The 20,782-nt window shown below is 38.6% G+C and overlaps 1 long non-coding RNA gene across 1 annotated transcript; it reads right to left on the minus strand.

Moving 5' to 3' along the window:
* Positions 1-1,073: 1,073 nt before the first annotated feature.
* On the minus strand, positions 1,074-19,574 carry LOC106559074. Its single transcript, XR_005362606.1, has 3 exons — positions 19,164-19,574; positions 12,516-12,659; positions 1,074-1,316 (listed from the first exon to the last, which is right to left on the minus strand). It is a non-coding gene; the product is annotated as an uncharacterized LOC106559074 (long non-coding RNA).
* Between the last annotated feature and the right edge of the window lie 1,208 nt (positions 19,575-20,782).

The following is a 20,782-nucleotide window of genomic DNA, read 5'->3' on the forward strand; positions in this document are numbered from 1 at the left end:
CTTGAGTATTTGAATCCTTTTTTTCATTAAGTAAAGCTTTTGAGAAGCAACAAGTTTTATCTTTCCTAAAGTCAGAGTAGGGTCAATCTATCTAACAAGAGATTCTCTGTTTTGTAGAGTATGTAACAAATTAGCATGTGGTATAATCTGTGGTCAGAGCCCACATTTTGGAGTCAGACCAGAGCTATATTCCTGGCTATCCATCGTACTTAATAGCCAAGCAATTTATTTCTCCTTCCTAAGCTTCATTTTCCTTCCCTACAAAATAATATCCAAAGTATGGGAATGCTGCAGAAATTAAATGCAATAATGCACTTAACCCAGTGATTGCCTCATAATACTCAGTGGACATCAACTATTATTACTGCTAGAAATAATTTGAAAGCTCTTTGTTCAGATGATACGTATTGAGTGGTTTGTGTTCTGACATCATATTATAGTGATATTACATCAACTGAATGCAGATCACTTGTAACTACCAGAATATTGAACAGACCCAGTATCACAGTTTAATTTATAATTACTTTCTTGGTGATAACTACAGTAACACTGAGACACTGTGATGGGCACTTTATACACACGACCTCATTTAATTTTATTCTCATGGTGCCCTGCAGCTAGGTATGATTAGCTTCATTATACAGCCAAGGAAATCAAGGCCTCAAAAGGCAGTCATTTGCCAAAGATCACATAGCTAGTAAACAACAAAGGCAATTCCTTCAATCCATATTTGGATTCCAAACCCCATGCACTTTTTGTCATGCATTGATGGATCCTCTACTGACACTTCGTTTATAAGAAAGTAGATATTTTGAAATGGCCTTCAAGGGACACCTGGGTGGCTCAGCAGTTGAGCATCTGCCTTCAGCTCAGGGTGTGATCCCGGGATAAGGGATCGAGTCCCTCATCGGGCTCCCTGAGAGGAGCCTACTTCTCCTTCTGCTTATGTCTCTCTGTCTCTCTCTCTCTGTCTCTCATGAATCAATCTTTAAAAAAAATGAAATGGCCTTCAAACACATTGTGAGTCTCCATTCACAACCGACATCAGCTTCTGGACTATCCAAAGTGTGTAAAAGAATGTGTTCCACTTAGCCTCAATGCTATTTCCTGATAAAACTCAACTTGGCATTTCTTCATCTATACATACCTCCAATGCATGTGCACATGGACGTTTTGGCTATTTGGAATCCATATGAGAATTTTCAAAGCTTCATGCTCCTCAAGCATCCATTTTTTCTCTAAACACTCAATATAGAATGGTAAGTGGTTCTGAGTTTTATCTACCAGGCATGAGAATGGTTCCCAGTGAGCTGTTTCTGTAGAGAACAGGGTTAAGTTGTTTCAAATCTCGAAGCAGGAGAGAAGAAATATAGATAAAAATAAGAGATATAAATAATCATAATACTAATATTTATGACCATTTGCTATATCTCATGCATTAATACTAACTGCTTTACAGTATCTTATTTGAACACTGCATATACATAAAAACATTTTATGGATTATGAAGTTGAGATTTAGAGTGGCTGGTATTCTTAATATCACACAGCTGTGTGTGACAGAGGATTTAAATGTGACAGAGGATTTAAACTCAGTTCTATTCTACTCAGAACACAGTCTCCTGTATATCATACTACCCTGCCTTTCAATAATTTTATTGCGTGTGTGTGTGGGGGTGTGTAGATAGACAGAGCCATGTGCCGATAATGTCCATTAGAAGGAAGAACTGTTACTAAAGAATTTTAATTTTATTTCCAGTGTAACATTTATTAGATCAATCAAATATTTACTGGGCTTTAATCCATGTTAAGATTACAAAATTAGAGAAGTCCACGCACACTCATGGAAATCTAAACTATTATCATTTACACACTGACATTCAGGATCCCAGTGGAAGTTTATTTCAAACAGATATACAATAAGATTTAGCAAAACAGCAAGAGATAGACCCAGCTTAGTATACTAAGTGATCTTTCTGCTATAGAATCATCTGGATTCAGCCTTTTCTAACAATATACTTATCTAAAATATAGCTAACCAGATCACACACATACTGAGGTGTACTGCATAATTAAACTAAAATTAAAGAAGGAAAATTTAGCTGGGCTCATAAAAACCAATTATTGTGATTTAATCATGATTCCCTTATGGGTGAATAATCATTCTGTCAATTACTCTGATGTAATCATAATGCCCTAATAGATGTGTAACTATTCTGAAAACTTAAGGCACCCAGGGGTGCCTGGGTGGCTTAGTCAGTTAGGCATTCAACTCTTGGTTTCAGCTCAGGTCACGATCTCAGAGTCATGAGATTGAGCCCTGTGTCAGACTCCATACTCAGTGTGGAGTCTGCTTGAGATTCTCTCCCTTTCCCTCTTCCTGTCACCATCTAGCTCTAAAATAAATAAATAGGGCAGCCCGGATGGCTCAGTGGTTTAGTACTGCCTTCAGCCCAGGGTCTGATCCTGGAGACCCGGGATCAAGTTCCACATCCGGCTCCTTGCATGGAGCCTGCTTCTCCCTCTGCCTGTGTCTCTGCCACTCTGCTCTCTCTCTCTCCTCTCTCTCTCTCTCTCTCTGTGTCTCTCATTAATAATTAATTAATTAATTAAAAATAAATAAAGTAGATGTATTCTTTCTCCAAATCAACTTTAAACTGTATTAATATTTTGGGGATGCCTGGCTGGCTCAGTCAGTGAGCATGAGACTTTTTTTTTTAAGATTATTTATTTATTTATTCATGAGAGACACAGAGAGAAGCAGAGACATAGGCAGAGAGAGAAGCAGACTCCCTGTGGGGAGCCTGATGCTGAACTCAATCCCAGGACCCCAGGATCACAACCTGATCCAAAGGCAGACGTTCAACCACTAAGCCACCCAGGCGTCCCTGAGCATGAGACTATTGATCTCAGTGTTGTAAGTTCAAGCCCCATGTGGGGTGTAGACATTACCAAAAAAATTTTTTTAATATTTTATTTATTTATTCATGAGAGACGCAGAGAGAGAGGTAGAGACATAGGCAGAGGGAGAAGCAAGCTCCAAGCAGGGAGCTTGATGCGGGACTCAGTCCCAGGACCCTGGAATCACAACCTGAGCCAAAGGCAGATGCTCAACCCCTGAGCCATTCAGGTTCCTTAAAAAAAAATTATTTTTAATATAAAACTTCAATAAATAAGTAAAGAATATTAACATTTTTATAAATGTGAAGTACTGAGTTTAACAATAGTGTATCCTAAAAGCCAAAGTAAATGTATAAATTATATTAGCTATCTAGTAATTTTCATTTTATAGTAGAAGAGAAAATAGTAGCAGATCATTTTTCTATATATGAGGGAATAAACAAATAAATATTCCTTAGAAATGCAATGTAAACAAAAACTAAATTCCAACTGAAATCAAGAAATTTTTAAAAAGGTGCTGGTTGTAGTTAACTACAATACATGCATCAACAATGTGAGAAAGGGACATTGTGAGCCTGGGTGGCTCAGTGGTGTAGCATCGCCTTTGGATCAACATGTGATCCCGGAGTTTCGGGATCGAGTCCCACATCAGGCTCTCTGCATGGAGCCTGCTTCTCCCTCTGCCTATGTCTCTGCCTCTCTCTGTGTCTCGCATGAATAAACAATAGAATCTTTTTTAAAAATGTGAGAAAAGAGCATGTATTGGAACCCTACTGTGTCAGGCACTATGCCATGCCCCAGGATCCAGGGGTGACTAATTCATGTCCCTTTGGGACATAGTAGCCACCATGTAGTTGGGTAGACAAAGTTGGGTACTTATGTAAAAATAATTACGGCACCACGGCATAAGATGATATCTGTCATGTTACCCCACATAATTCTCCAGCTCTACTCCTTGCCACTTCCCTTCCCACCTTGTGGAATTCCAATCACATGTAATTCCTTGTACTTCCACAAACTCCAGGCATCTAATGCCTCAGTTCCTTCACAAGTACTGTTCCTCCCCTCTGCTCTCCCTCATCCCTGTTGAGCACATGCATATTTCCTCACTTCCTTAACTCTCAGTTCTTGAAGGCTTCCTCTCCTAAGGTCATCTCTTCTGGAAGATTTTTCTAATTCCACTAGGGTAGGAAGTCTATCAAACTATATTTAATGTATGTGTTTTCTTTTCTGTCTCCTGTACTGTGAACTATTGAGGGCAGAAGACGAATCTTTTGTCTAAGCACTCTCAGTACCTAGCAGAATTCTTGGCACAAGATAGGCAGTGAATAAATAACTGCTGAATAAATAAAAGTGGGAAATGTGGTATTGAAAAAAATCCTCAGGACTAAAGGACTACTTAGAGGTGGAAACAAATAAAAATGAAGAGTCATGGTGGCCAACTATTCACTGATTGGCTGAGGGCAGGGGAACTGCTCAGGAACTGGTGGGTGAATTCTAGGAGTGGGCCAAGTCTCTAAGCCCAGAAGCCTCCCCATGCCCATAGTTCAGTCAAGGGAGCTCTAGTTGAGTATTAGAAAGCAAGACCCCAAAGGCCATTTTCTTTTCTTTTTCTTTTTTTCCCTAAGATTTATTTATTTGAGAGAGAGAGAGAGAGAGAGGGGAGAGAGAGAGAGGGAGAGAGAATGGGTGGATGGGCAGAGGGAGAGAATTCCAAGCAGACTTCCTGCTGAGCACAGAGCCTCATGCAGACTCTATCTCACAACCCATGAGATCATGACCCAAGCCGAAGTCACAAATAACTGACTGAGCTACCCAGACACCCACCAAAGCCCATTTTCTAATATTATTTCTATCTACCTATTTTTCTGTTTACTCATAAATAGATGTCTAGAGTGATACTCAGTCAATGTCAATAGTAACTCAATTAGTGAGCTTTTTTCTTTTTCTTTTCTTTCTTATTTGTTTTTTTCTTTCCTTTTTTATAATTAGTGTCAAGAACTGTGAACATATGGATCTCTGGGTGGCTCAATGGTTTGGCACCTGCCTTAGGCCCGGGGTGTGATCCTGGAAACCCAGGATCGAGTCCCACATTGGGCTCCCTGCATGGAGCCTGCTTCTCCCTCTGCCTGTGTCTCTGCCTCTCTCTCTCTTTCTCTCTCTGTGTGTCTCTCATGAATAAATAAAATCTTTTAAAAAAAGATTATAGGGCAGCCCAGGTGGCTCAGCGGTTTAGCGCCACCTTCAGCCCAGGGCGTGATCCTGGAGTCTCGGGATAGAGTCCCACGTCAGGCTCCCTGCATGGAGCCTGCTTTTGTCTCTGTCTCTCTCTCTCTCTCTCTCTGTCTCTCATGAATAAATAAATAAAATCTTTTTTTTAAAAGATTATAAATAAAATCTTTTTTAAAAAGATTATAAATAAAATCTTTTTTAAAAAGATTATAAATAAAATCTTTTTTAAAAGGATTATAGATAAAATCTTTTAAAAAAAAGATTAGAGAAGCAGGCTAATCTTTCCCTCTATTAAAAAAAAAAAAGCATTCTTCTCCTTTGTTCTCTGGACTTGGCTATGATTTTGCCATAGCTTGCTAGTCCCTAATTATAATCCTCTGCTATTCCTGAATAAACTTATTTTTGCTTGTAAAATAACTAGCAGTTTTATTTTTAAGGTTAACATACTTAATGCCACTGAACTATATGCTTAAAAATGATTAATATGGTAAATTTCACATTACGTTTATTTTACCACACACATAGAAAATAATGAGATTTTACCCTACTCTCAAGCTAACAAGGTAACATGGATGCTGACAAGGCATGAGACTCCTGGGTCAGAGTCCAAGGACTTTATTACTCTCAGCAATGGCAAAGGCCAGAGCATGAGCAAATTCTTTACTGGTTTACTAACCCCCGATTCCCATAGGGAAAAATGAAAAGGGCAGTGAAACCTGCACAAACACAGGAACTTTAGCTTATGGACCTAAATACTATATAATGAGCATTAAGCATGTTGGCCCTTTACTCCAGAGGTAGACATTTTCTTTATTATATTGGATAGTAAGCTTGCCTGTCTTTTTCCCTGGAAGGAGACCTTCTTTCTACCTTTAAAGGTTGTTCACTGCACAAACATCCCTGAAAAGACAGTCTGGAACAAATGGAAGCTAGGCCTTGCTTGCAAGGTACACAGAAACATGACAGATCCATGGAAAACTATCTCCCAACAATCAACATACATTATTTCTACAAAAACAATAACTTTTTTCTTCTTTTTTTAAAGTGAGAACTGGGCTAAAGAGCAACAGATGTGAATCTCCAGTTTCATTTTATTTTTCTTTTTGATAATTTTATAGTAGTAGAATTTACAAATAACAAAATTCATCCGTTTTAAGAGTAAAGTTCAGTGAGTTTTAGTAAATTTACAGAATTGGGCAACCATCACCAAAATCCAGTTTTAAAACACTTCCATCACCAGAAAAACTTCCCTTATGCCAGTTTATAGTTAATCGCTGGTTACACCCACAGTCTAGGCAACCACTGTCCTGGCCTTTTTTCTCTACAGTTTAGGCTTTCCTAGAAACAAATGGAATCATATATTATGTAGTCCCGTATGTCTGGGATTTTTTACTTAGCAAGCTGTTTTTGAGATTCATCTATATTGTTGTATGATTCAACAGCTTGTTTCTTTTTATTGCTAAGAAATATTTCACTGAAAGATACAATGTTTTGCTAATCCATTCATCAATTAATGGACTTTGTCCAGTTTGGAGCTGTTGTGAATAATGCTATCTTGAATTTTTAAAATATATTTGTTCTTATATAGTTAACCACATTTGGTCTCACAGATAACAAGGTTTGAAATGCTGACCAAAAAGTATTGATATCTAACACTTACATAGTACTTACTGTTTTCCAAGTAGTATTATAAATACTTTATATGTATTAACTTCTTTATTCCTCACAACACTCTATAAGGTAGGTACTATTATTATTACCCATTCACTAATTACCCATTATTATTATCCATTCACTAATGAGAAAACTGAGCTATAGAGTTCAGTAATTTGCTCAAGTATATACAACTAAAATGTTAGATATTGTGGTAATTATTTCACAATATACATAATTTAAGTTATTATGCTGTACATTTTTCCTGTTTTCTCTTTTCTTTTTTTTTTTTTAAAGTAGGCTCCATACCCCACAAGTAGGCTTGAACTGACAACCCTGAGATTAAGACCTGAGTTGAGATCAAGAGTTGGTCTCTCTCTTAACTGACTGAGCCACCCAGGTAACCCTGTATGTATGCTGTACATTTTAAACTTCTACATTCTGTATGTCAATTATATCTCAATAAAACTGGGCGGGCGGGGTGGGGGGGGGGAGATAGTGTTAGAATGAGGATTCAAATTCAGATAACCCAGATCCAGAGTTCATGGACTTAACCAGTATACAGTATTTGCTCACAACTAAAACAATCCACTTGTGATAAAATTCTGTAACTTCTTCAAATCTTTTAATAATGTAGATATCAGGTTTACATTTGGGGCAGGCATATGTATTCAAGTATTAATTTGATTATATTCTTTGTTTCCTTCTCTCTCTCTCATACTCTGAAAGTCCCTTTCCCTTTCTCCCCCAGGCCACTCTGAAACAAAAAAACAAAGACGCAAAAACAAATCTTCAGACTTAGCAATTTCAGGTACAAGCTTATAAAGCCAGCTTTTCCTATCCCACCTACTAGATAATACTGAGCCTAGAAAAGAGGAGGCAAATGGCAGGGTAGCCACTAGAGCAGGAGAGCAAGGACCAATAGGTGGAATGGCGTGACCCTCAACCCAGAAGGAAATGAGCCTTTGGCACAAAGGACACATTTGGGGGTACCTGGGTAGTTCAGTCGGTTAAGCGTCTGGCTTTTGATTTCAGCTCATGATCTCAGGGTGGTAAGATGGAGCCCAGCATTGGGCTCATGCTGGGGATGAAGCCTGCTTGAGATTCTCTCTCTCCGTCTACCTCTCTTGCCAAAACAAAACAAAACAAAACAAAACAAAAGTGTTGTATAGTTCTATTTACATAAAGTACTTAGGTTAAATTCACAGAAAGTAGAGGGACCCTGGGTGGCGCAGTGGTTTGGCACCTGCCTTTGGCCCAGGGCGCGGTCCTGGAGACCCGGGATCGAATCCCACGTCGGGCTCCCGGTGCATGGAGCCTGCTTCTCCCTCTGCCTGTGTCTCTGCCTCTCTCTCTCTCTCTGTGTGACTATCATAAATAAAGAAAAAATAAATAAATTCACAGAAAGTAGAATGGTAGTTGCCAGAGGCTGGGGCAATGGGGTAGGGAAAATGGGGAGCTATTGTTTAATGGGTAGAAAGTTTCAGTTGGGGAAGATGAAAAGTTCTAGAGACAGATGGTGGTGATGATGGTACAACAGTGTGAATGAACTTAATGCCACTGAATTATGCAACTTAAAAATGGTTAAGATGGTAAATTTTGTGTTATGTAAATTTCATATACTTTAAAACATGACTTCTGATTCATCACTGTTCAGCATGGACATCCCTCAATTCAGCAGTCCTGGACATCAATAACCCCATTCTTCATAACAGAGATGGGGGACTCATGGAACTTGGCCACCTTGGGCAGGTGATAGAGCATGAAGGGAGAACCATACCCCTTCCGGGGAGGAACTCAACAGTCTCAGCTGGGAATCCCTTGGTGAAGACAGCAATAGACATACCATTATCACACCTGGTTTTCATCAGTGTATACATACTATGTTTCACCTTGTACATAGATATCCAATAATAATAAATGAATGCACTGTACTATTGCACAATCTTTGGTTACCCAGTCTCTAAATACTGAGACATGGATGTTTCCAGTTATTTTTCAAATCAGGGGTGTCTGGGTGGCTCTGTCGATTAAGACCTTTGGCTCAGATCAGGATCCCGAGGCCCTGGAATCAAGCTCCAAGGCGAGGGGGTTTGCATAGCAGTGAGTCTGCTTTCTCCTCTCCCTCTGCCCCCCACACTTGTGCTTACTGTCTCAAATAAATAAATAAAATCTTAAAAAAAAAAAAAAAAAAAAAAGCCTGGAAGTCAGGGTTAGGAATTAGGAACATCTTTATTTTCAACCCAGCTCTTTTATTACATTTATATATGTTCCTTTCAGGGTCCCTTTAACCTCTCTGGCTCTGTTTTTTTACAGTTCCCCTAATAGGGTGGGACTGGAAAAGTGGTTCTCCTTCCTTGCTACACATTAGAATAGCTTAGGAGTTTCTAAACTGTACTCAAGCTCAGACCATATTTCAGGACAATTACCTCAGAATCTCTGGGCATGAGACATGAGTGTTTCTAAAAGCTCCTAAATGACCCTAATGTGCAGCCCAAAGAAAAAATAATGTCTTAGGTCTCTTTCTATTCTAAAATGATGAATGCCTCTGAATTAAAGAGCGAGCTATAAATATTTTGCACAAATAAAGGTTTTCCTTTTCAATTACCTCCTTGGAAAGTATTTCCCCAGAAAGGGACTATAAATCAAAGGGTATTTTTTTAAAGACTTTATTTATTTATTTATTCATGAAAGACACAGAGAGAGAGAGGCAGAGGGAGAAGCAAGGAGCTCAATGCGGGACTTGATCCCCAGACCCGAGATCACACCCTGAGTTGAAGGCAGACGCCCAACCGCTAAGCCACCCAGGCGTCCCTAAAGGGTATATTTTGTGAGATTGCTATTTGGAATAATTAGGCTGATCTACAATGCCATCTACCAAATATGAATATACTCCTTCATTGCCACATCAATATTGCAATACAGAATTTTTATTTATTATCAAGTTAACAGATGTGAAATATATCTCATAGCTATTTTTAAGTGCATTTTAAAAATTCTTGGGATCCCTGGGTGGCGCAGTGGTTTGGCGCCTGCCTTTGGCCCAGGGCGCGATCCTGGAGACCCGAGATCGAATCCCACGTAGGGCTCTCCCGGTGCATGGAGCCTGCTTCTCCCTCTGCCTATGTCTCTATCTCTCTCTCTCTCTCTCTGTGTGACTATCATAAATAAATAAAAATTTAAAAAAAAAATTCTTTGTGAGACTGGACATTTTTTCAATGTTAGCTATTTGATTTCTCTCTGTGAGCACTATCTTTTGAGCTTTGCCATGGAGATTGATAATCCTTCTTGAGATCATTATTAATCTTTTAATATAAAATAAACAACATAAAATAGCTACCATTGAGACCTACCATGTGCTACTGTACCATGCTTTACATGTATTTTATTTTTTAAAAAAATTATACAAGGCAGTTATTATTCCCACATTATAAATGAGAAAGCTAAGGTTCAAACAGGTTAGGCAAGTTACCCAAAGTCACATAGCTAATAAATAACGGAGCTGGGATTTGAATCCACCTCCATGTAGCTTTCAAGGACTACCCTCTTTACTGGACAGGTAAACATTCAATGCCTGTCCTGTTCACAGTACATGCTGACGTTTTGCACCATGTGATTCCTGCTCTCTGACCCACAGTGATGGGTCATTTCAGACCCAAAGGTAAATGATGAATAATATATCCTGGTCAGCAACCTGTGGTGAGCCAAGCCACATTAGAATAGCTTAGGAGTTTCTAAACTGTGATTACATTCCTCTGTTGAGAATTTGAATTTGGAACCGTTGAGTGTTGATGCACTGAATAGAAGGAGCAAAAGTGAAAAAGGCTGAATGAAGAGTTGTCTTGTGTATACTGGAGTCAGAGGAGCCAATGACAACCTGAAATTATGAGGAACTAGAAACTAGGGTTAGCAGAGAAAGACAATTGGTAGAGAGAAAACTAACTAGATGTGCTTAAAGAAGTAGAGACCTAATCAGAGAACAATCATTTGGCCCATGAGAGAAAAACCAAAGAGTCAAATACCTGAAGCTACCTCTGTTTTCAGCAACTCTCCAGTTTAGATGCAGTTCATGTATATCCCTAACATAGGTATCCTCTTTCTTGAGCTAACTGGTCTGTGTCTCTGTACCTTGCTATCAAACAAGTCAAAATAAAACACTCTTTTAATTAAAATTTTTAAATATTCTGGATATTAAGTTTTTATCTGTCATATTTATCATAAAATGTTTCCATTTCAATTCTTTCCTTGTTTGCACTACATTTTGACTTTTATAAAAATGGAACCATCAATCTTATAATCAGTAATACTTTCACTGGTCAAAAACTTACATTTACAGAAACTATAATGACAGAGAGCAGAGAGTGATTGCCCGAAGATGGGGGAGGTAAAAAGTGGGAGGAGTCGGGAATGAAGCTTTAAAAATGGCCATGGAGAAACTATGGGGGTGATGGATATGTTTAATATCTTGAGTGTGGTGAAGATTTCACAAGTATACACTTGTCAAAACTTATGATATTACACATTTTTAAGTATGTGTGGTTTATTGCATGCCGATGATAATTTAAACTTTTTTTTTTTGAAAGGCTCCATGCCTAGTGTGGAGCCCATTGTGGGGCTCAATCTCACAACCCTGACATCAAGACCTGAGCTGAGATCAAGAGCCAAACGCTTAACCAAATGAGCCAACCATGTGCTCCTAAACAATTTGTTAAAACAAATACTCTTCTTTCCAGTTAAGATACTTATACAATTCTATTTCATTCAACTCATTATGCTTTATGCTTAACTGGAACTCACCTGCAATTTATTGTGGTTTATACTATGAGAACTTAATCCAAGTTTATTTTTCTCAGTTTTAATATTCTTTTTCAACTACATTTTATAAATAGTTCTTTCACCATTGTTTATTACACTTAGGAAGTCATGCGCTGAAAACCCTATGGTCTTCAGTCTATTTCTATTAATATTTTTCATTCCTTGGCCAATTTTTCTATTTTTAAACCTAATACTATCTGCTTTGGAGGTCCGGAATTTTATTCTGTTGTGATATTTGTAATGTTTTAAGTCATGTAAAGGATTTTACATTAGGCAAAGGAGCTAATGTTAGTACACACACACACACACACACAGTTGTTCTTGTATACTTAAATGAAATAAATTTCGTGTAACTGTTATCCAGCCACCACAACTACCTGTGTACCGAGAAAATTTTCATTCTGGACCTAGCAGGCCACACAGAAGTCTGATAACATACACCTGGTTGCGTTTCAACACAGGACTATTTTCATCATTCAACCACTTCCTAAGTTGCCTTTATTGTTTTCTACTAACTTTGCCTCAAAGTTCTTGAATAAGGTTTACAGTTTTAACTTAGGTTTAATTGGGCACATATGACATGCCCAGGACTGTGAAAGGTAATAGGAATAAAAACAGAAGGTGGCATCCTTGGGAAGTGTATGTAATTCATATCATGGCTCTTCTTCCTGAACTGAAGCAAGTAATAAATTATGTAGCACAAAGTAAGACACTGAAGAATACTGATCTTAAAAAAGTCCCTTTAACTTCAGGTTCTTTGGTCTTTCAGGGATTATTGGGTAGTGCTGCCAGACCAGTGCTTTAATGCTTTCCTGAATTGGCCCTCCACAGTGTAATGCAGAAGGAGGTGTTCGTTGTTACATATGGACAAGTTATACAAAATTGAAACTGCTGATAGAAATTACTTTCATGTACCATTATTCCTTCAGGAGAAAGAAGAACTCAGAATCAAAAGCTGTCATATAGGTGGCTGGCAAAATAGATATGGCCCTGAGGCACCGATTTCAGTGCAATTAACCCTTTCTGGAAAGTCTGCAAGAGACCATAGAGTCTCTTTTCCTGGAAAAAAACAAAACAAAAAAAAATTAGTCAATATTTTGGGCAAATATTCCCACTCCAAATTATTAATACTATCATTTTTGTCAATAATTAGCATGCTTCACCAATCAATATAGTATAGAGGCTGAAAGTTCAGGCTTTGAAGTCATTCTGACCTGAGTTAGATTCCTGACCCTTCTCTTTCCCACAGTATGACCCTGAGCAAGTCTTATTAACCTCTCTAAGCTTCAAGTTCCTCTTGAAAAAGCAGAGAACAGTCCAAAGTGATTTAATATTTTTCAGTGTAATAGGATGTTAAGTATGAAGTTCAGGTTATCCCAGAATTTTGGCAGATGTCCCAAAGGCTGCGAGCATCAGTTGTCAGAAAACCTATTCAGAATGTGCTACACAATCATGAGATCAATTTTGTGATCCTCTACTTGATGTTGCACGTTAAGAATTAGAAGACATAAGGAGATAAATCACTAGACCTGAAAGACTAGAAAAACCAGCATACAGAATTCTTTGTTTTTGTTTTTGTTTTTTGTTTTTTATTTATGATAGTCACATAGAGAGAGAGAGAGAGAGAGAGAGGCAGAGACATAGGCAGAGGGAGAAGCAGGCTCCATGCACCGGGAGCCCGACGTGGGATTCGATCCCGGGTCTCCAGGATCGCGCCCTGGGCCAAAGGCAGGCGCCAAACCGCTGCGCCACCCAGGGATCCCTGTTTTTTGTTTTTTTTTTAAGATTTTATTTACTTATTTGACAGAGAGAGAAAAAAAAAAGTGAGCAAGCAGAAGCAGGCTTCCCACCAAGCAGGCAGCCCCATGTTAGGCTCCATCCTAGGACCCCAGGATCATGGCCTGAGCCAAAGGCAGATGCCTAACCAACTGAGCCACCCAGGCACCCCTCATTATCTCTTTTAATACCATTTCAATCATTGTCATTTCTATCTTGTTTTGGATTTCCTATTAAATATACAACAGAACCTCAATATATCCTTCATGGCTTTTGACAGCTTTTTTTTTTTAAGATTTTATTATTTATTCATGAGAGATACAGAGAGAGAGAGGCAGAGACACAGGCAGAGGGAGAAGTAGGCTCCATGCAGGAAGCCCCACGTGGGACTCAATCCCAGGACTCCGGGATCACCCTGAGCCAAAGGCAGATGCTCAACCGCTGAGCCACCCGGGCATCCCTGACAGCTCTTTCATATTTTTACTTTTTGTCTCTTTGTGCTGCATCTTGGTGAAAGCTTCAGCACTGTCTTCTAACCTACTACCTCAAAATGTCCATAACTATAATGGTCATTTCCTACCATCACCATACCCACTCTTCAAGTTATTTCTCTTCTGTATTCCTTATCTCAGTGATTGGCATTACCATCTGTCAGAAATCCTGATTCCTTCTTCTCCCAGGCTCACCTTCTATTAATCCTCTATAGTATTATCAGGGGATTTTAAAAAACACTATTACTCATTAATACTCATTAATCCGGTATGTAAGACAGATCAGTGGTATCCCACTGACCTTCAGAAACTGCTTACCCATTAGGCCTCATATTTTTGCCACCTTCTAGTTCTTCATTCATTCAATATGTATTTTTATTTATTGAGTGCCTATAATGTGTTAATTACTGTTCTGGGTCTTTGGGATACTAGAGTAAACAAAACAATCCCCAAACCTTGTATTCATAGAACTTGGGATGAAAAGTAAGCAATAAAAAAGTAAGTGAAGTATATCATATGTGAGAGGTAATAAATGCAGTGGAAAAAATAAAGCAAGAGAGGAGAATGCTGGAGGTGGAAGATGAACAAGGAAATCTTAAATGACCAGAGCAGGCATTACCGAAATGGTGATATTTGAGTGAAGACTCAAGAGAGGTGGGGGAGAAAGCAATAAAAACATTAGAAGAAAGATCACTGAAACCAAAAGGATCAGCCAATCCAAAGGTATTGAAGAGGGAAAATACCTTCTTCAAGAAACAGCCTAATCAAGATGGTTGAGCAACTGGTGAAAAGTTCCTTAAGTCTGATCTTTTGGGAGCTTTATAGGCCACTGTAAAGCATTTGGCTTTCATTCTGAGGTGAGACACCATTGGATGGTGTTGAGTAGAACAATAACATGATCTAATTTCTATTTTAGAAGGATTACTCTGTGGCTGTGGAGACTAGAATTTAAAGGAACATTGAAAGTAAGGAGACCAGTGAGAAGGCTTGATATTTTACACTAGGATAGCTGTGGACATGGTCAGATTGATATGTCTTGAAGGACTTAACCAATAGGTTTGGCTAACTACTGTTCTAGACCTTGGAGGTGGTTTGACTGAAAGGGTGGATGAGGGTCAGGAAAGAAAAAGAGGTGGCAAAGATGAGTCAAAGGCTTTTGGCCTGAGCAACTTAAAGGATGGAATGCCATTAACCTAGATGGAGAAGATGTAAGGAAGAACAGATTTGATAGGTAAGGTCAGAAGATCAGTTTGGGAATCTGAAGGTTTAGATGCCTAGCAAACCTCCTTCAGGAGATGTCAAGTGACTATATCATGAGTCTGGAGTCTGAGCATGGGTCTTGGCTAAGATACATACTTGAGAATAATCAGTGTCTCAGTACTATTTTAAGCCATGAAAATGGATGAGATCAGCTAGGGAAGGAGTGTTAACAGAAAAAGAAGAGAGACAAACACTGAATCCTGAACAACTCTGAGGGATTGGGGAAATGAGGAGAAATTGGCAAAGGAATCTGAAAAGTAGCCATAAGGAATGTGCCATAAGGAACCAGGAAAACTAGGAGAGTGAGGCATCCTAGAAGGGAGAGAAAAAAGTGTTTCAAAAATGAGGAAGTGGTCACCCTGTCAAATCTGTTTGAAGACTGAGAATTGGCTTTAATGAAATGGATGACAACACCGGTGGTGACCTTGATAAGCAAGCACACGGTCAATGAAATGGTTGGGGGAAAAGGCCTTATGATAGAAGACTTAAGAGAGAATTGGAGCCAGCGAGTACATGTGACTCTTAAGGAGTTTTATAAAGGGCAACAAAAAAATAATAACTGGAGGAGGAAAGTGCACCAGGAAGAGGGTTTTTTGTTGTTGTTTGTAATATATTAATTTTCTATTGCTGGTGTAACAAATTACCACAAGTCTAGTGGTTTAAAACAACATAATTTAGTTATCTTACACTTCTATCAGTTAAAATTGCAACTCGGATCTCACTGGGCTAAAAATGAAGGTGTCAGCAAGACTATGTTCCTTTCAAAGGCTCTAGGGGAGAATCTGTTTTCTTGCTTTTCTAGCCATGAGGTCACTCACATTCCTTGGCTCACGGCCCCTTCCTCCACCTTAAAAACCAGCAACATTGCATCATTCTGACCATTATTCCCCAGTCACATCCCCCTCTGACTGCCTTATTCTGCCTTGCTCTTCTACTTTTAAGGCCACCTGTGATTATACGGGGCCCTCTGGGATAACACAGGAAACTCTCCCTATTTTAAGGTCAGCTCATTAGTAATCTTAATTTCATCTGCAACTTTAATTCCCCTTTGTATTGTAAAGATATTCACAGGTTCTTTGGATTCGGATGTGGATGTCTTTGGGGAGCCAACACTCTGCTACATATAGGCTACATTACTGCAGACCTGTTGATGGAAATAATCCAATAAAAAGAAAGAGAAAACTTGGTGACGCAGGAGAAGGTAGAATCATTGGAGTGACATGAGTTAGCAAATGGAGGAACTGGTTTCCACAGGAGCAAGGAGGGGACTTCCCCTATTTAACAGAAGGAAAGGGAGAAGACAACATACTGGGACAGATGCTTAACACAACTAAAGTTGATGTCTCTCTGAGAAATTTACAAGGACTATCTCACCTAATGCACACAATGAATGACTAAAGTAGATGCTATCATTATTATGCCCTTTTCTAGATAAGAAAACTAAAGATTTGGCTGAAATAAGCCTAAACCATAATTTTTCCTTTAGGTGTTGGTCTTATTTGGGAGTATTAAAAAAAAAAAAAAAAAAAAAATCTGCCTCACAAGATTAACTCAGCAAATGTAATTTGGTCACTATATTCATTCATTAATAAATTATTTTTAGTATCATGAGGCTATGCATTTCAAAACAGTTTAGGAACTAATATTTGTCTTTTAATCATTGGAGCAGGGGTAGCCCAAGTGGCTCAGCAGTTTAGTGCCGCCTTCAGCCCGGGAGTGATCCTAGAGATCCTGGAGCCTGCTTCTCCCTCTGACTGTGTCTCTGCCTCTCAATCTCTCTGTGTGTCTCTCAGGAATAAATAAATAAAATCTTAAAAAAAAAAAATCATTGGAGCAGTATTTCTTTAATTAATTACCAAGATCAGGTAATTTTCTAGAAAATTCTTACTTATTCTGTTGCTATGGTTTATTCATATTCTCTTTTCTTGAATCTTGTTTAGTATTTTAATTTTCCTAAGCATTTATCTTTTTTTTTCAAACTTATTAGTATAGAAGTAATAACTTCCCCAAACACTCTTTAAAAAAAAAAAAAAAAAAGATTTATTTATTTGAGAGATAGAGGAAGTGTGCATGCAAGCAGGGGAGGAGGGAGCAAAAGGAGAGGGATAGAGTGAATCCTTGAGCAGGATGGCTCGATCGCAGGACCACAAGATGATGACCTGAGCCTAAACCAAGAGTCAGTCATTTAGATTGAGTCACCCAGATGTGCCACCCCCCCCAATTTTCTTAATTCTACATTGTTTCTTTTATCTTGTACATCATTCCTGAATTTAAAAATGACTATAATTAATTTTTAAAGGAATTTTTCATGTAGAACTTTCTATACCCTTTTAATACACTTATTTGTAGTTTTAAAGCTTTTAAAACTCATTTCTATGCAGATTAATTTAAAGGCCCTAACTTCATTTAAAAGAATGGAGCTCCTCCTACTGTTTTCCTGGATTAATGCTAATTTGTTACATCCTAGTTTGTGTAGAAAGGATTAGAATTCCATTTATGTAAGCAAAACCAAAATGTTAAGACATGTCTCTTACCATTCAAAAGTTTCTTACATGCAATAAAAATTGCAAGTGATTACTAGGAAATTACCTGCTTTGGCAGGAAATACCAAAGATTAATTCAACCATGCTTCCTGTTGTTTGGGTAAGGAGTTTCCCTTCTCGAACCAGAGAGCACAGAATTGTTATTAAAAAAAAAAAAAAAAAGGTGGGCTTTGCGTTAGGCCATTTATCAGCTATGTGCATTTGAACAAATAACCAGTTACCAAATGTTTACTGGCACTCATGGACAATTAGGCACTATCCTAGCAGTTAGGGATACGTGAATAAGAAATACCGACCCCTGTCCTCCCTTCTGTCCTACCCTTGGACAAGCAGAGACATGAGTTATGATCCTGGTTCTTTTATTACCCTTTTGGTAACATGGGCAAGTCATTACAGTAGTTGAGCTTAGTTTTCTATTTGTGAAATGGAAGTAATAATACCTACCTCACAGAGTTGTTGTAAAAACTAAATGATAAAAATACTTAGGTAAAAATACCTAGCATATAATAGGTATGTACTAATGTGAGCTCCTTTTCTTTCTCCTTTTAGATTCTTCTGGTCTCACAAAAACACCTCACTTTCAGGCAAGAGCAATAGTATCCTTTTAATAAATCTAGTACCGCACAAGAATCAAATACTATATATTCAGTTTTCTCAACCTCAGCACTACTGACATTGTGGGCCGAATAATGCTCTGTTCGTAGGGTGCTATCCTGTACATTGTGGAATGTTTAGCACTATTCCTGGACTCTATGCACAAGATGCCATTGGCAGCTCCCTGGTTGTGAAAATCAAAAATGTCTCCAAGCATTGCCAAATATTCCCTCAGGGGAAAAAGTTACCCCTGGTTGAGACCTCTGCATTAGTGGATCATAAACTCACATGTAGTGGGTCTTAAGGAACATTTTTAAAAGTTAAATGACATAAAATTGAAATAGAATAGAAATCTCAGAAAACATCACAGATACTCAAGTATTGCTTAGTGATATGAATTTCTTACAGGGTTTTTAAAAGAATTTATTTACTTACTTACTTACTTACTTACTTATTTATTTATTTATTTATTTATTTATTTATTTATTTATGAAAGAGAACATGAGTGGACGGAAGGGGCAGAGCAAAAGAGAAGTAGGCTCTCCACCAAGCAGGGAGCCCAACGTTGGGTCTGATCTCAGGACACTGAGATCATGACCCGAGTCGAAGGCAGACGTTTAACTGACTGAGCCACCCAGGCACCCCTTACAGCGAGTTTCAATCAAGTTTCAAAGCCACTGTTCTGTACTTAAGACATTTCACATAAACTATCCCATTTAATCAGAAAACTCTATAAAGTAGGCAGGACAGATGTTATGCCCATTTTACAAATCAGAAAATTGGGGCTCAGATCAGCTGAGGGACCAGTTCTCAGTGTTACTTAGTAGGCTAAAGGAAGAATATGAAGTAGAACCCAAGTCTCTAAACTTCTAGTTACAAGGTAAAAAGGAGATTGTTACCTGAGAGCCAAGATCTCTTGTGGGGTTCAGAAGAATAGAGACACCATGGAGTCGTAGGTCTTTGGCAGTGGGTCCAATCATTAAAACTAGGTATCAATACATTAGATGGAAGTTTGAAAAACATTTCATCAAGATTTTTATTTTCCACACTGGCTTGCTAAGTTTTGTATACCCAGAGTCACTTATGGAATGAATAAATGAATGCACACTGACCACACAATTCTTGTTCATCTTCAATCACCAAGTTCCTCTGATCACCCTCAGACCATCAAGCATGTTCCTCCATTTGCTTGGAATCTCTTCTCTCTTTTCCCACTGACTTTTTTAATTCTTAATTTTTTCAATTTATTTTTTTAAGATATTTATTTCGTTATTCATGAGAGACACAGGCAGGAGAAACAGGCTCCTTGCAGGAAGCCTGAAGTTCAACTGGATCCCGGGACTCCAGGATCACACCCTGAGCTGAAGGTGGCGCTAAACCGCTGAGCCACCAGGGCTGCCCTTATTTTATTTTATTTTATTTTATTTTATTTTATTTTATTTTATTTTATTATTTTATTTTTTTTATTTATTATTTTATTTTATTTTATTTTATTTTATTTTATTTTATTTTATTTTATTTTATTTTATATTTTTTCCTAATTTTATTTTTTAAAGTAAGCTCTATGCCCAATGTGGGGCTTGAACTCATAATCCCAGATCAAGAGTCACATGCTCTGCAGAGGTGCCCTTCCCCACTGACTTTTAGAATCAGCTCTTCCATAGTTCTCTAGGGGCCATCTTCCACAAATTCCCCAGATGGGCTTATTTCCTTCTCCGTGTTCCTCCTAAAGGCCTTACCTAATTGTCACTGTAATGATCTGTTTTATAACTGTTCCCTAACACTCCCTGTGACTTTGCAACCCTTTCTACTCCATCTCCCTCCATCCCAGAGGTAGCAACTATGTCCTAGTTCAAAAAAGCATAAACCACCAATCCCACCACAGTGCTGAGAAATGCAGTTTCTGTGTAACACCTGTTGACTGAGTGGAAGGAAAGAAGACAAGGCAATCATCTGACACTATTGAGAACGCTACTGCTTCCTTTTGAGCTGAGAAGACTAAACTACCCATTTAAAGAAAAGGACAGTCGCTAGAAGGCTCCAGCGGTCGCTCCTCGCTCCGTGGTGGCAGGCCACCCCTCTGTGGAGGTATGAGTGCACTGCAGGGTGCTCACGCTGCTGCCCAAGCCAAACTTCAAAACCAAACTGCAGTCCCCCCACCACTAAGCCAGCCAGAGCTGGCCCTATCCCTGCGTCTTAAGCCCTAAGCTGTCTAGTTCTGTGTCCCCATGTGGTCAGAGTTACTCAGGACCCCAGCTAAACAGAGGGCTTCACGTGCCCTAGAAGATTCTGAACCATTAGGTTGGAGATAAGGAACCAGTATTTTGTGTTTTTAACCAGTACCCCCAAGTGATTATTATCAAAACTTTAGGAAACTAAACATCTTCCTGTCACTCACTCTATGCAATTAGGGCAGTTACTTATTTTTCAGTGGTTTTTACTTCAATGTTTACCGTTGGGATATGCTATTGGTTAACAGATAAAATGTTCCTGAGGTCCTCAAACTCTGCTTTATTAA

The sequence above is a fragment of the Canis lupus genome, chromosome 7 (assembly GCF_011100685.1).
Source record: "Canis lupus familiaris isolate Mischka breed German Shepherd chromosome 7, alternate assembly UU_Cfam_GSD_1.0, whole genome shotgun sequence".
NCBI lineage: Eukaryota > Metazoa > Chordata > Mammalia > Carnivora > Canidae > Canis > Canis lupus.